The following is a 14,240-nucleotide window of genomic DNA, read 5'->3' as shown; positions in this document are numbered from 1 at the left end:
AATAAGTATACTTTCCACCCCAAAACTTGTAAAAAGAGGGGCTACGAAACTCACCTGAAAAGTGTTATGAAAGTATAACAGACGAGCACGACAAGCACAATCAAAGTCCACGACAATCAACACCTACCAATAATACATGACAAGTCACAATGACAGTCTTTGGTCTTAAGTCTTAGCCTGTTAGAAATGCCTTTGAGTGCACATGTCTTTATTTAACTTCTAAAACGACGTTTGACAAATTTCAAAAAACCCGAACAAGAGTCTGGATTTGACAACAAAGTCCTTTATTAAGTTCAAACACATTATTATATCAATACAACCTCATTTGAAATCATTTTATAGTTCAAAATAAGTTTTACTCGAATTTACACAAAACCAGAGATTTTAACCGAAAAGCTTACGAAACCGAAACAAGTTGAGGTTGAGCTCAACCTAATGGTTGAACTCGACCAACTAAAGCCCAAATATGTTATTTTAAAATTTTTTATTCATGTGTTAGCCAATTGGACCAAAACTACACCTTTTGAGAAAACTAGTCAAGTTTAAGAACCGAATAAGCGCGTATGGACACGATAGGCTAATGAAATCGACTATATGAGTAGGGAAGTGGTTGAACTCGACCATGGCAGGTCTAGTTCAATCTGGACAAAGGTCAAAATGAGTTTATTCCAAGTCTTAAAGGTCCGAGAGTTAAAACAAGTCATTTCGGGTCAAACTAGGAACCTTACGAGCCATTTAAGCGACAAAAGTCAACAGAGGGTCAACCTAGACCACCAGAGGTCGAGCTAGACCAGGTAGAGGTCGAGCTTGACCTGCCTAGGTCGAGCTAGAACTGGCCGGGTTCGGATTCATACGCGATTTGAACAAAACGAACGATTTTGACGCGATTTTGTAAAAATAACGATATCTAAGGCTAGCCAATTCATACCCATGAGTCTTGATTGCAAAAAAGTGTCACAAATTAGTACAAAAAGGGTGAAGTTCGACCGATTTCATACATCATGTGATCGACAATTGCACAACCTTAATCTTTGATACGGAATCGACTAATTTTAGAGTCTTTTAGCCAAGTAAATGATATCTTCAATTCTTGTAGTTGCACAAAATCCAAATTACATGAATGCATAATGTATCAAATCAAAGCCTTAATCAAGGTTCAATTCGTTTCTTACACACAAATGTAACCGAAATTGCACAATCAAAGACATGATTCGCTTAGCTTTTGATAAGAACCGAAAGAGTAAACATATATATACATATAAAAACAAATTGGAGAGATTAAGAACAGGACTTACACAAGTTTTTGATGAAGAGAATGATAACATTCACTTGTTTCTTGATAAAAGATCGAAGCCTTGATTGATTGAAAGCGTTTGGAACCGAAATCGAGAGAATGATTTAAGAGAGGATTTGAAAGACAAACTCTTTTCTCTTCTTGTCTATGAACTCTGAATTTTCTTTGAAGAAAGGGTGTTTTTCAAAGAAAACCTTAGAGAGAAATCTTATGTGTGTAAACCCTTTTGATAGAATGAAAGATCAAGTTTATATAGGCATGTATATGGTTGAATTCAACCATAGTCGAACTCAACCAGGTCTAACTCGACCAAGTCGACCTCAACCAGGTCAAGCTCGACCCATATCTGTAAACTAGACTCTTTTACGAAAATGTGGCCGCTTGAATCGTCAAAAACAGAGTTACCGTTTGAAAGTTATGACCAAAACAAAATTAATACGTTTTTCTGTTGTCGATTCGTTTAATTAATTAAAACGACGCCATATACGGCAAAGGTAAATGCTATCCGTTGATTCGCTTAATGTTTTGAAAGTTCATTTTAACTTTATTTGGCATTTCTATGAGGCAACTAGTCTTCCTCAATCATTTGCTCCAAGTCTTAAAAAGTTAAAGGCACTAGTACTCAATAAACATGTCTTGTCTTATTCATACTCTAATCCATATAGCCACACGTCTAAAGACTTAAATTGATAGTTAATGACCTTCTACAAACGGAAAAGTATAGTCAAACGAACGCTTAGGTGACGGTTGTCACACTTTTTGATAAGGTGGCGGACCTGGAGAGATCACTCCAGTCTTCTTCTCAAGTTATTTCTGACTTTAAATCTTTAATTTCCAATAATCTTAAATCAGAAATGAACATATTTGCTGGTAATGAGAAGATCGTCTTTGAGAAACTGGATGAACTTGTTGTGGCAACAAATAAAAATTCTGAATTTATACAAGTTGCAGTCTAGGGATTAAAGGAGGATATGGTGACATCAGTTCAGACTGCCCTCAAAGCCGAAATTGTTCAACCTTTGGCGAGTCTGACTGGTGAGGTTCAGAATTTGACCACCAGAATAAGCTGTCTGGAAAGCAGGCCAACTCTTGAGAAGAATTCTATTGTCAGCACCCTCAGTGATGAAGTTGTCAGAAAATTTAGGGGGGATATGCTAAAGGAAATAACAGTTGAAGTCTCTAAAATAATCATCAGAATCTTCGTGATGGGTTGCTACCTGAAGTAATAAAGATGATTGACAACCAGTTGCCTCACCACTTTCCTCAGGATCTAGAGATTATCAAAAAGGAAGTGATGCAGTTAAGGAAGACTGTGAACAACATTTCTCCAGTGTCTGGTAGAACCTTTGATTCTGCTGATAGACATAAATTGGACCAAGTGTGGAATCATCTGCAGTCCGGAGATGCTTCCAAGGGGGAAAGTTCTTCCAAAGAAAAAGCTGGTGATCTTCAGAAGAAAATTGAAGTCTGGAAGAAGGTGATTGGAACAACAGATCTCACTGGTACTGATGCCAGTGTTCAGGTTAAAGAAGAGGCTGCTGGTACTGATGCCAGTGAGCCAGTGTTTGAAGAATTCACAGACATCCCAACCATAATGAAAAGATCAAAAGAAAGAATGTGGTGTCTGGTGAAGTAACTGGAGAAGTAAAAGAATATGTATCTACTGATGAGGCCAAGGCAAAAAGACTAGAGCAAGAGTGCATCATGATTGAAATTTTCAAGAAAAATATGAAGGGTGACTTAATTGCTCACCAGTTAGATATGGCCAGGCATGGGACTCTGGATTCTTATAACACTGGCAGGTTGGGCGTTCAATATGAAGTTTATAAAAAGATGAAGGATGATCCCAGGCTCAAGAAATGTCTGGATGTCTTGGATGATGTCTATATTCGATCCATGTATGCTCAAGATGAACAAGTTCATGATTCTGAAATTTATGGTGTGAGCATACTGGATCTCATTGCCCAAAGAAAAGAAGAATTGAAAGATCTCCAGAATCAAGTAAGGAGTAATGCTACTGCTCTGGAGAATGAATATAGAAAGAAGATCAAAGGTTTGCCCAAGGCACCAGCCAGAAAAACAAAAGCTGCCAGAGATACAGAACTTAGCACCTTTCCCTTGAACACTTCAGAAAGAATTAACAAAGCAAAAATTCAATAAGCTGCTGAGCAAAGAAAGGTGTCCAGGGAAGTTGATGATATGGTAAGGAAGGCTCAGACAAAAGAAATGTACGAGCATTTGTCAAGATTCAGAGCTTATGTCCGACCAATACTGGGTGCTGAGATCCATCTAGCAGAAAATCATGATAATTTCTCAAAGTTCCATGTCAAACTCTTCAAAGAAGGGAATTTTACTGATGAAAGAAAAGATACGTCAATCAGGGCATTTGGATGGTCAGAACTTAGAGAGATTGGCCTTTCCTACAGAGGTAAAGATGTTTCCCAAGATGTCAAATACTTTATGAAGAGAATTGGCAAGGAATGGATGAGAAAGGAACTGATGGAGATGGAGTTGGGCTTAAGGACTACACTAACTACACCATCATCTCTGGATTCAAAGAGGAAGGCCACAGAAGAGCCATCTGGAGATGGAGCTGGGCTTAAGGACTGCACTAACTACACCATAATCTTTGTTTTGTACTTGTATTTTGTTTATTTTTGATGTAAAGTTGTAACCTTCAACCAGTTGATGTCTGTATATATAAGTTGCAAGCTTTATTTTTCATAAGTACTTGAACAAATTAAGTCTAGAAATTAAAATGTACAAACTGGGAACATTGATGATCTATAAAGTGGCTCTCTAGTAATTCAAAATTAGACTTAGTTGATTTTTCAAGGATTTTTTCAAACCAAACCTGTATAGATAAAAGCTTGAAAATCCTTGCATAATTTCTAAACAAATAGGGGGAATTTGTTAGGTCCAGATTTACTGGACTCGCTCCAGACGTGACTACTGGAGCCCTCTGAGGATTTGTCCAGAAATTATGTGAAGACCAGTGAACCATTTACTTGTACAGGAATTTGGATTCCACCAGATTGGTTCACTGGACTTCACTCAAGTCAAGATCTTTCCACTGAAGAACATTCTCACTGAAGTCGAAGACTGAAGTCTGAAGAAAGAAGTCTGACAAATAGCGGAGCTCACTGACAGACTTACCAGATCTCCTGACTGGAGTCCCTGACAGTGTTCTAGACCTTACAAGTCTGAACACTGATTACGAGAAATTGACTTTATGCCTTTACATGCCTTTACCCGGACAATCCATTTGTCCTTTGTTAAAAGCCTTACACGCATGTAAAGGTGGTTGGTTAATTAGAAGACAAGTCACTATCAAGTGACTTTATTCTTGTACTTTAATCAATGCATTTAAGGAATTAAAGTAATTTTCATTGTAACATCCGCGAATTTTGACCCTTTGACTTCTATGAAAAATTCTTATTAAATTGAATTAATGATGGATTTAGCTCCTTTGAGATTAAATGATGGGCAAAACGCTTACGGGTCACGTGATTACTTGTTGGACAATACGGTATTATATGACTTATGACGACGATTTAATTAAACTAGTAAGGTGTAAAGCGGGTCAACCCATGACCCAACCCTATCCCCTTTACCCCCACCTCCATCCTCCACCACCCATCCATTTCACCCTCCTTCTCTCTCTCTTGAATTCTTACAAAAACACACACACAATCTCTCTCTCTCTAGATTTCTATCAAATTTAAAGAAGCTTAAGCAAGATTAAGAAGTAGAATAATAATCCTCATCATCTCCTTATCATCATATCAAGAGTTTGGGTTTCAAAGTGGAAGAAAACACCCATTCGGGTCAAATTCGGGTTTGAGCACGAGGTGAAGGTTTTGGTAAGTCAAATTCATTCCATAATTATCATTTCATGTTTCTTTACATGTTTCTAGTTGATTGCAAACGAATTCGGGTCACAAATCGGGTCAAAATTTAACCTAGGGTTATCTAGGGTTTTGGTTTGGGTTAGAATGATTTGGGTGTGATTTTGATGTTATAAGTTTGATTTGTGGTATGGGTTATGTTCATTTGAGTTTGTTTATGTGCAAACGTGTGAATTCAAGCTTGGAATCGAGTAATAGATCTTCCTTGGTCGACTTTGGGGTGAAAATGGGTGTTTTTGGGGTGTTTGGCTCGTCATGTTGCTGAACTGGGTGGTCTGCGGCGCAACTAGTCAAGTTGCCCCGCAGTTAAATGAAACTGTTTTTCAGCTGCGGCGCAGTGATAAGTTGCGGCGCAGTTGTGGGCTTCAATCACTTAACTTTTTCCTAGCTTCAGTTCTAACATCCTAGGATCGTCCCAACCTTTCCGGAATGTACTCTTATGACCTTATTGGTGCCTTAAACAAGACAAACCATTCGTTCAAAGTCGAGAGTCACTTTTGGAATCAAACTTGAGATTTTAACTCAAACTATATAAACGCATATACTTATAACTTTTGATCCGTAAGTCCAATTGAGTCGTATGACTTATCGTTGGAATCGTAAGAGAGTCTAGTTTCTTTTGGTATCATTTATTTGGAATGAATCTTCCTACATTTCTAAAAATGTCGAGTCTAAGTGTCTTATTTACACTCTGGAAGGTTGTTTAAGCGTTAGTGGGGTTGTGACTCAACTTGAACTTGCTAGACCAACTTGTTAAGGTTATAAAAGTTGGAATTGATTGTAATGTGATGTACATTGATAGGTTGTGGACACGTGGCGATCGTTGAACGTTTATAACCCAAATTTAACTTGTCGTTTTGCTTGGAAACCAAGGTGAGTTCCGTAGTTCCCTACTTGCTTGAGATTCGGGCTGGAAAGTGCACCCATATGTGTTTGTTTGTTTAATTGATTTATAAATGGTTTAATGGTTTCTAATTAATTTATTTGCACTTGTTATGATTAAATATTGTGTGATTAAATGTTGATTGAATTGTGGATTGAATTATGGATTGTTTGATAATTGATCGATTGATTACGCATATGTTTGGATTATAGTAGTTATTAGGATAGTTGTGCATACATGGATGTCGATTATACTTTCAAAGAGTTTGGTATGTGGTGGGAAGGCTGCGGGTGACCCTATATATAAGCATCGAGAACTCGTTGGAAGTAGAATCCTCCTAAGTGTATGTATACATGGTTTCGGTTGGTTGGATTAATGGATGATTATTGATGGAATTGTGATAGAGGCAACACACTTAAGCTTCGATATGGATATTGGCTAGTTTTTGGGACTTTGTGGTAAACCAAGGTTTGGGGCGGTTTGGGGAAATGCATTTGGGATGCATTGGTTGGTTGTTAATGGTTCTAAAGGCAGGTTGTTGAACCGTAAGGCCACTCTACGAGTAATGGTTCTAAAGGCAGGTTGTTGAATCGTAAGGCCACTCTACGAGTACTTTGGATTTTGGCATGCATATCATACGCATTCGACATTGGCATGCATATCATACGCATTATGACTTTGACTTGCATATGATTCCTATTTGGCATTGGCATATTATGTGTTTACCATCACACGCTTGTTTATATTTTGAAATCATGATGGGTTGATAGTGTGGTACGTGAAGGCTACTTGTATGCTGGATCTTCCTTATATGTATTGTGATTATTGTCGATGGCTCCTTGTGATCCATCACTACGAACTCACCAACCTAGTGTTGACTTTGTATAGTACACTTTTCAGGTATTCATGTGAAGTTGGAGTATTGATTGGCTACTTGTCGTATCTGCTAGAGCTTGGATTGGGACTCCCATGGATCCGTGATCTGTTGTCCATTTAGGTTTATGCTTGGTACTTATGGAATTAGTTGTAATGACCCGTTTATTTCTCATTCATGACTTCTTGTTTACTTTGTATCTTGCACCTTAAATGTTGGTTTGGATTCACCGAATCCTTTATTTTCATGTAGTTTATGTTCTACGATAATTCCACTGTGTGCTATATAATTTCCATAATATTTCGATCCCTAGCTCGGGGTGTTACATCCTTAAATGCATGTAATCATATTTGTACGACAAAAAGAATATTATATTTATTCTTTTTGCCTATAAATACCAAGTCACTTCCTTCGTCCAAATTACACTTTTGCAATTTGGTGCCTTTGCTCAAATACTCTCGATCTAAACAGTTATACTTCACAACTTTAAGTATTTCGATCAAAAGAGTTTATTTAGAAATATTAGATCACTTGTAATTCATAAGGTTGTTCAGATACTTACTTTGTAATATCTAAGTTCCGCAACAACCTTGTATTTTATTTAACATCAATAAATAAAATACACTTGAAAGTTACATTGTGTCTCACCATTTACTTTACTTGCTTATCTTTATATTGCTTAAGTACGTATTACTTTATATATATTCTTGCATTTATATTTATTGTAATACTAGTTCAATCTAGTGCTTACTTGACTTGTCGCATTTATACCAGTCCAATCTAGTGCTTACTTGACTTGTTGCATTCTACACTTGTGGGTTAAACCATCAAGTGAGGGACTTCACAATCTTTGCTTGTGAATCAACTTGTTCCTCCATTTCCTTCTTCTTTGCTTGTGAACGAAGCTCATATACAAGGTTTTTGTAATAATCACTTGGGAGTGGGTCATCAAGGAAACTGAATTTTGTACAATACCCACATTTCACCTAAATCAAAGTTAAATACTGAAACTTATTGCCAAATAACACATAAACCCTAACCTAATTTGACCCCTAAACCAATTCCTGCAAAATTAGGTCAAAATTGAAAATCACTTACATTAGGGCACTTCACAAATCGACGTCCAGGATTTTTTGCGGTCCATGAAGTGAAAATGTACATCCTGGCTCCACAATTATAATTTATATAACGTGAATTTTTTGTTGTTGAAGAAATCGATTCCATGGAGAAAGGGGAGAAAGCGGGAAGGAAGAAAAAAAAGAGGGAAAGAAAGAAATGTGGGGAAATCACCAGAAATACACGTTTTATAATCTGTTTTTGTTAATGGAATTCCACGTGGCAAAAATTTTTTTTTACCGGATGAATTACCTTGTGTATCCAGTAGCATGCGTTGGATAACCCAAAAAACGTAGTTGGTTACACTAAATAGCAAGTCGAGTAGTAGAATACATTACATAGCCTTTTTGCCATAGTTGGGTACATTCGTATGCCTTTATCCCTATATAAAAACTAATAAATTACTACTCATACAAATAATAAATTTATAATTTATGAGTATATTATATATGTCAAGTATGTTAAGATATGATTAATTCTACATAATAATAAGTTATAACAAATGTGAGAGTAATAATAATAATAATTATAATAATAATAATAATAATAATAATAATAATAATAATAATAATAATAATAATAATAATAAGAACTAAATTAAAAACAATAAAACACTTATAATAAAAAATTATAAAAAACATTTAAAAAATAAAAATAATATAAATACATAAAAAAAGTAGAAAAGAAAGTAATAACTGAGCAAAATTTGACATGACAATTATATTATTTAACCATTACTCATTGCTAACTTAGGGAGGGGATTTCCTAAATGTTGTTTTTAACTTGATTGATCAAGTTGGAAACATTTTGGCCCTTGTATTGAAATCAAATGTCAAAATTTAAAGATGAACTTTAAATCCTAACCCTTGATTTTAATTAAAGGCCAAGATTTGGCTCACATGGCCAACTTTAGAAAATCCTTTCCCGTTAACTTATCAATGATTACCATTAAGATTCGATAAGTTGAAATATGTATTCATATTAAAATTAAATGGAAAAACATACGAACTTGTCAAATTTACAAATTGTTGATTTGTTAAAATTAGAGGTAGTCACATAAAACCTAACATAATTTTTTCTTAGTTATAGATAGATTCATAGATCGATTAGTAAGTATTAGTATGTTAGTATGAGTAATAAATTTGAAAATCTAAATTAAATAATCAAAAGTTTAAAAAAAATATAATGAAAGTTGAAATCTGAAATATGTCTTTAACATAAATCTTTATACTATTAATTAAATATACATATATTTGTGAGGTTAAACTTTAATGACTAAAACTAACTATCGAGGAACGAAAATCGAATATATTAACTATCTTGTTATATATCTTATGTTATCTTATTGAGTATATTTAGATAATATCTCAAATTTTGATAATTTAATAATAATTTAAAAATGACATGAAAAGGTACAAAATATTTGAAAAAAATTACAACTAAAACAAAATGCATATATGTCATGTAAAGAAAATGCATATATTATCTCTTAGTTATACAGAGAGAAATCTTTACGAGAAGAATAATAGATAAATTGTTGTTAAAAGTCAATAAGATTAGAAAATGATTTCACTCTTGCCCTAAATAAATAAATAATTTCATTATTTAAAATTCAGAGGGAGTCATGTGACATTAAATTTAATATGAAGGACCATAAGTGATTAAGTGCACAAAGTTAATTAAAACCAAGGTGAAACAAGAAAGTGGGTCCTAATTTACTTCATCTTCTTCCAAACTTTGTAATTTGAAACTCCATTTAAGCTAAAAACAAAAAGTTAATGTAAAAAGAAACAAAAAACACTTAGATTTTTACAGAAAGACGGCTTAGCACAACTTTGGGAGGGCCACAACCCTCCCGTTCCCCACTACGCTCCGCCAGTGAGATGAACGGAAGTGGAGATGGAGAGGGAGCTGATGTGAAGTTATTTATATGTGTTTTTCATTTTTAACCTACCTAATGATAAATAAAGTATATCTTTATCATTATTGGGCTAGTGATCATTTTAAAACTAAAATTTTCATAAAAATTAAAAAACTTGTCAAAATATAACGTGATCTAAATTTAACTTAATGTGTATTTACTTTTTTTTTGGAAACACATTGTGTTAAGCTTGTATCACAGTGTGTATGAACAATTTTTTGACTTTCATGCGCTTTAAAAAAACACACTGTGATTTAAAACTTAACGCAATATGTTTTTTAAACTAAAACACATTGTGTTAAATCACAGTTTGTTTTGACTAATTTTTTAATTTTCACAAAAATTTGAATTTTTAAATTAACATTTGACAGTAATAATATGCATATAAAATAAGAATGTAATAATGCAAGGCATAACAAAGGATATCCAATAATAATTAACAATTATTGAAATACTAGCTAATCAACCCGAGTTCAATCCGGACCTTTTAATTAAATTTGTAAAAAATAAATGTAAAAGAATATATGTAATTTTTGTTATTGATAAATTATAACTTGATATGAAAATAGTAAATTGACTAACACAATGATACATAAAATAAAAATACCTATTACGTTAATAAAAAGGTATTTCATAATATTATATAAATAATTTAAAAATTTCTTTGTTTCAAATAAAAGATTAAGAATTTAAATAAGCATTATGTGCGGTTGAAAGTCTAATGCTATACAAAAATGAGAGAAAACTCCCTTTTTTAAATATGACATCATAAATGAAATAAAAGCTTTTTCTAAAAATTATGTGCTTTAATATTATATAAATAATTTAAAAATTTCTTTGTTTCAAATAAAAGATTATGAATTTAAATAAGCATTATGTGCAGTTGAAAGCCTAATGCTATACAAAAATGAGAGAAAACTCTTTTTTTAAAATATGACATCATAAATGAAATAAAAGCTTTTTTTAAAAATTATGTGCTTTTAACACATATTAATATTTCTAAAAATACATCTAAAAAACAATCCTTCTTTATTATATATAAAGATGTTACGTGACATAATCCATGTATATAATGTACGTTTTCTAAAATGTAAATAGTAACTATACTTATTGCTGTAAATATTTTTGGATTTTAGGTAGAAATTAAGATTAAAAAATAATATTTGAAACTTGATATTCGATTTCATTTCAATAGTCAATAGTTTTTTAATTTAACCCCTCAAGTTGAAAGTAACTTGAAGAGATTTACACCCATTAATAAGAATGTAGAAATTCTAATTAAGAGGTTTATCAATTATTATAGATCAAATTCTATATCTGTACCCATAAATTCTTTGACCAAAGACAAAAATGTTAATTGTTAATTCACAATATTACTCGTGTATCACTTCGTCTCTCCGTATCCATATCTATACTTATATATCTACACTACATTAATAAACAAATTACTTTCCTCCCTTTTTAACTCCTTACCTTTAAAATATCCAAATTACCTTTATTTTCAATATATTTCTAACTAACACACTAAATCTACCCTATATATATATATATTCATAAAATATTTTTACACACATATTTATCCAAACTATCTATCTTCTTTATTAATTAATTTATATATTTTCACCTAATATCTCTATAATATTCTTAATAAAGTTATTTACAAAAAATTACATCTTTTAACCATAATTTAACTACATTACCATTTACGTCAATTACTTTTAGATTAATAACCACATCATTACCACCACCGCCACTAGCACTACCCGTTGCCGCCATCGCCGTCGCATTGCACGGGTACCCATCTCGTTATATTAATAAACAAACTATCCTTCCATCTTTTCAACTATCTACCTTTAAAATACCTTGAATACCCTTAATTTTCAACACATTTATAACTCACACACTAAATCTACCCAATATATCCTTAAAATATTTTATACCCATATTTATCTAAACTATCTATCCCCTTTATTAATTAATTTAAATATTTTCATCTAATATTTCTATAATATTCTTAATAAATATATTTACAAAAGATACATCCCTTAACTATAAATTAACTACAAATCATTTACGTCGATTACTTTTAGATTAATAATCGCATCGTTACCACCACCGCCACTAGCACCACCCATTGCCGCCACGACCGACGCATTGCGCGGGTACCCATCTCGTCTATGTATATCTATACATATTTTTATCACTTTCAGGCACCCGTCTCTCAATATCTATATCTATACACACAACTCTCTCTCTCTCTCTCTCTATCTCTCTCTCCCTTCCCCTCTCCCTCTTTCTCTCTCTCAATGCCGCTGAAATAGTGAAATAATTGATGACGTATGGCCTCCGGCCATGGCTACGAACAGTGCTTAGACCACGGGATCCTATCCTTAATCTCAAGCCAATTGTACCATAGGCCAGTGACGTCAACACTGATGCACTGTAGAATTGTACTAACGACTGGACTAAAAAGACAAAGTTTGTTACACAAGATGGCACACCGAATAACGGCCTGCTGCCATAGGGACGTCACGCACCAAGGACTACCCTTCCTTGGTAGCGTGGAGGTTGTACTTACTTCCATACCAACTAAGAACCGCTAGCAAGTCCTTAACAAATCCAAACACGTTCAAAGTAAGAAGACCCATGTAATTTTATGTTTAAACAAGTGGCTCCATCCGTACTCTACTAGTTGGTCTTGTAACGGATAGGTGGCGGAGGAAGAACCACGGTCACCTCCGGGAAGAAACAACGACAGACAGTCAAAAATAATATCCATTTAACAATCCAATGGATTGCTCCATTGACCAGGGGCACTCGTCAATGATGATACGTCAATTAGTCAATTTGGTGATATGTCGATCTAGGTCAATCCGGATGTATCATGGATTGATCCAAATAATTAAATGGATAAATGGAGTAATCCATTGGATTGTTAAATGGATATTATTTTTTGATCTAATAAGTGATATAAATAGATTGGATCGGATCGACTTTGGATCAATATGCAATCCATTGCTAGGCCTACTCAGATGAAGTGATACAAAGACAATGGTTGCATAGTTTTTAATCCAAGTTGAATTTAATTCACGTTGTGTCGAGATCTTAATAAATTGTTTTCTTGTTCTTCATTAATATGTTTGTTGGTGATATTTATATGCTTTGTCGATTGTGTCAGAAGAATATAAGTATGATTTCGATTATTTGTCTATGAGTAGTTGGTGCTAGTTCATAGAGTGATAGGAAACGGCATAGTGACAATAGGAAACGATTTGTTAATTAAGATTAATAGTTGATGGTGTCACGTTAATTTCAAGTAGGCATAATTGTTAATACTTAATCAAAGCAAATTGATTATTTAGGGTAAATCTTATTATACGTTGGTGGTGCCGGTTTTCTACAATTGATCTAGTTAGTTAATGGAATTGAATAGAGTTATATGCTTGTCGGCCACCAAGTGAGTTTCTTTGTTCGAATCTAGGTTACTTTGTCAATATATTTTGATTGGGTTTTAATTTAAATGCAACCGGAGTCAACGTATCATGGATTCAAGGTAGATGACTATTAATTAATCTTGATAAAAAAAATTTATTTCCGATTAATTATACAGAATTACTAACTTTACAAAAATTACCAACTGCTTTCAAAACCAAGGTGATGGGAGTCTTTAAAATCCAAACTTTTTAAAACTACATCAAACTCGCTTGTTTTTAATCAGTCTTTGTGGATTCGACCTGGACTTAACTTGAAGCTATATTGCATACGATCGAGTCACTGTCCGATAGTGTGTAGTAGTCAGTTATAGGGTATTTCTTGTTTTAATTTTTATACTCGATTTTTACACATCAAGTTTTTGGTGTCGTTGTCGGGGACTGATTTTAAGAGTTTAGCTTCAGATTTTGTAGTTCGATCATTTTTCGTATTATTTCACGTGAAAGTGACTTGCTTTATAAGTTTAGCGTAGTTCAGTTTTATTTTATTTAGTTTAATTAGTTTTTTTTTTAATTTAGTTATTTTGTGTTACGCATTTGCTTTTCACGGGTGCATGCCATGATAGTTTCGATAATGATTGGGCCATTGGATGGTGTCTTTGCTCTGGTGGTGCGAATTGGTAATGTTTGCTCTTGTGATGATCTTTTGCACGCTTTCAAGTGTATCATTAGGATTTGTGCTGGTGGTGTTGTTTATTTTGTCTTTTCTGCGGCTTCGCTCTAAATCCTCATGCCTGACGGATACCCTTAACC

The sequence above is a fragment of the Erigeron canadensis genome, chromosome 1, assembly GCF_010389155.1.
Source record: "Erigeron canadensis isolate Cc75 chromosome 1, C_canadensis_v1, whole genome shotgun sequence".
Lineage (NCBI taxonomy): Eukaryota > Viridiplantae > Streptophyta > Magnoliopsida > Asterales > Asteraceae > Erigeron > Erigeron canadensis.
Note: the sequence above shows the minus strand (reverse complement) of the source record.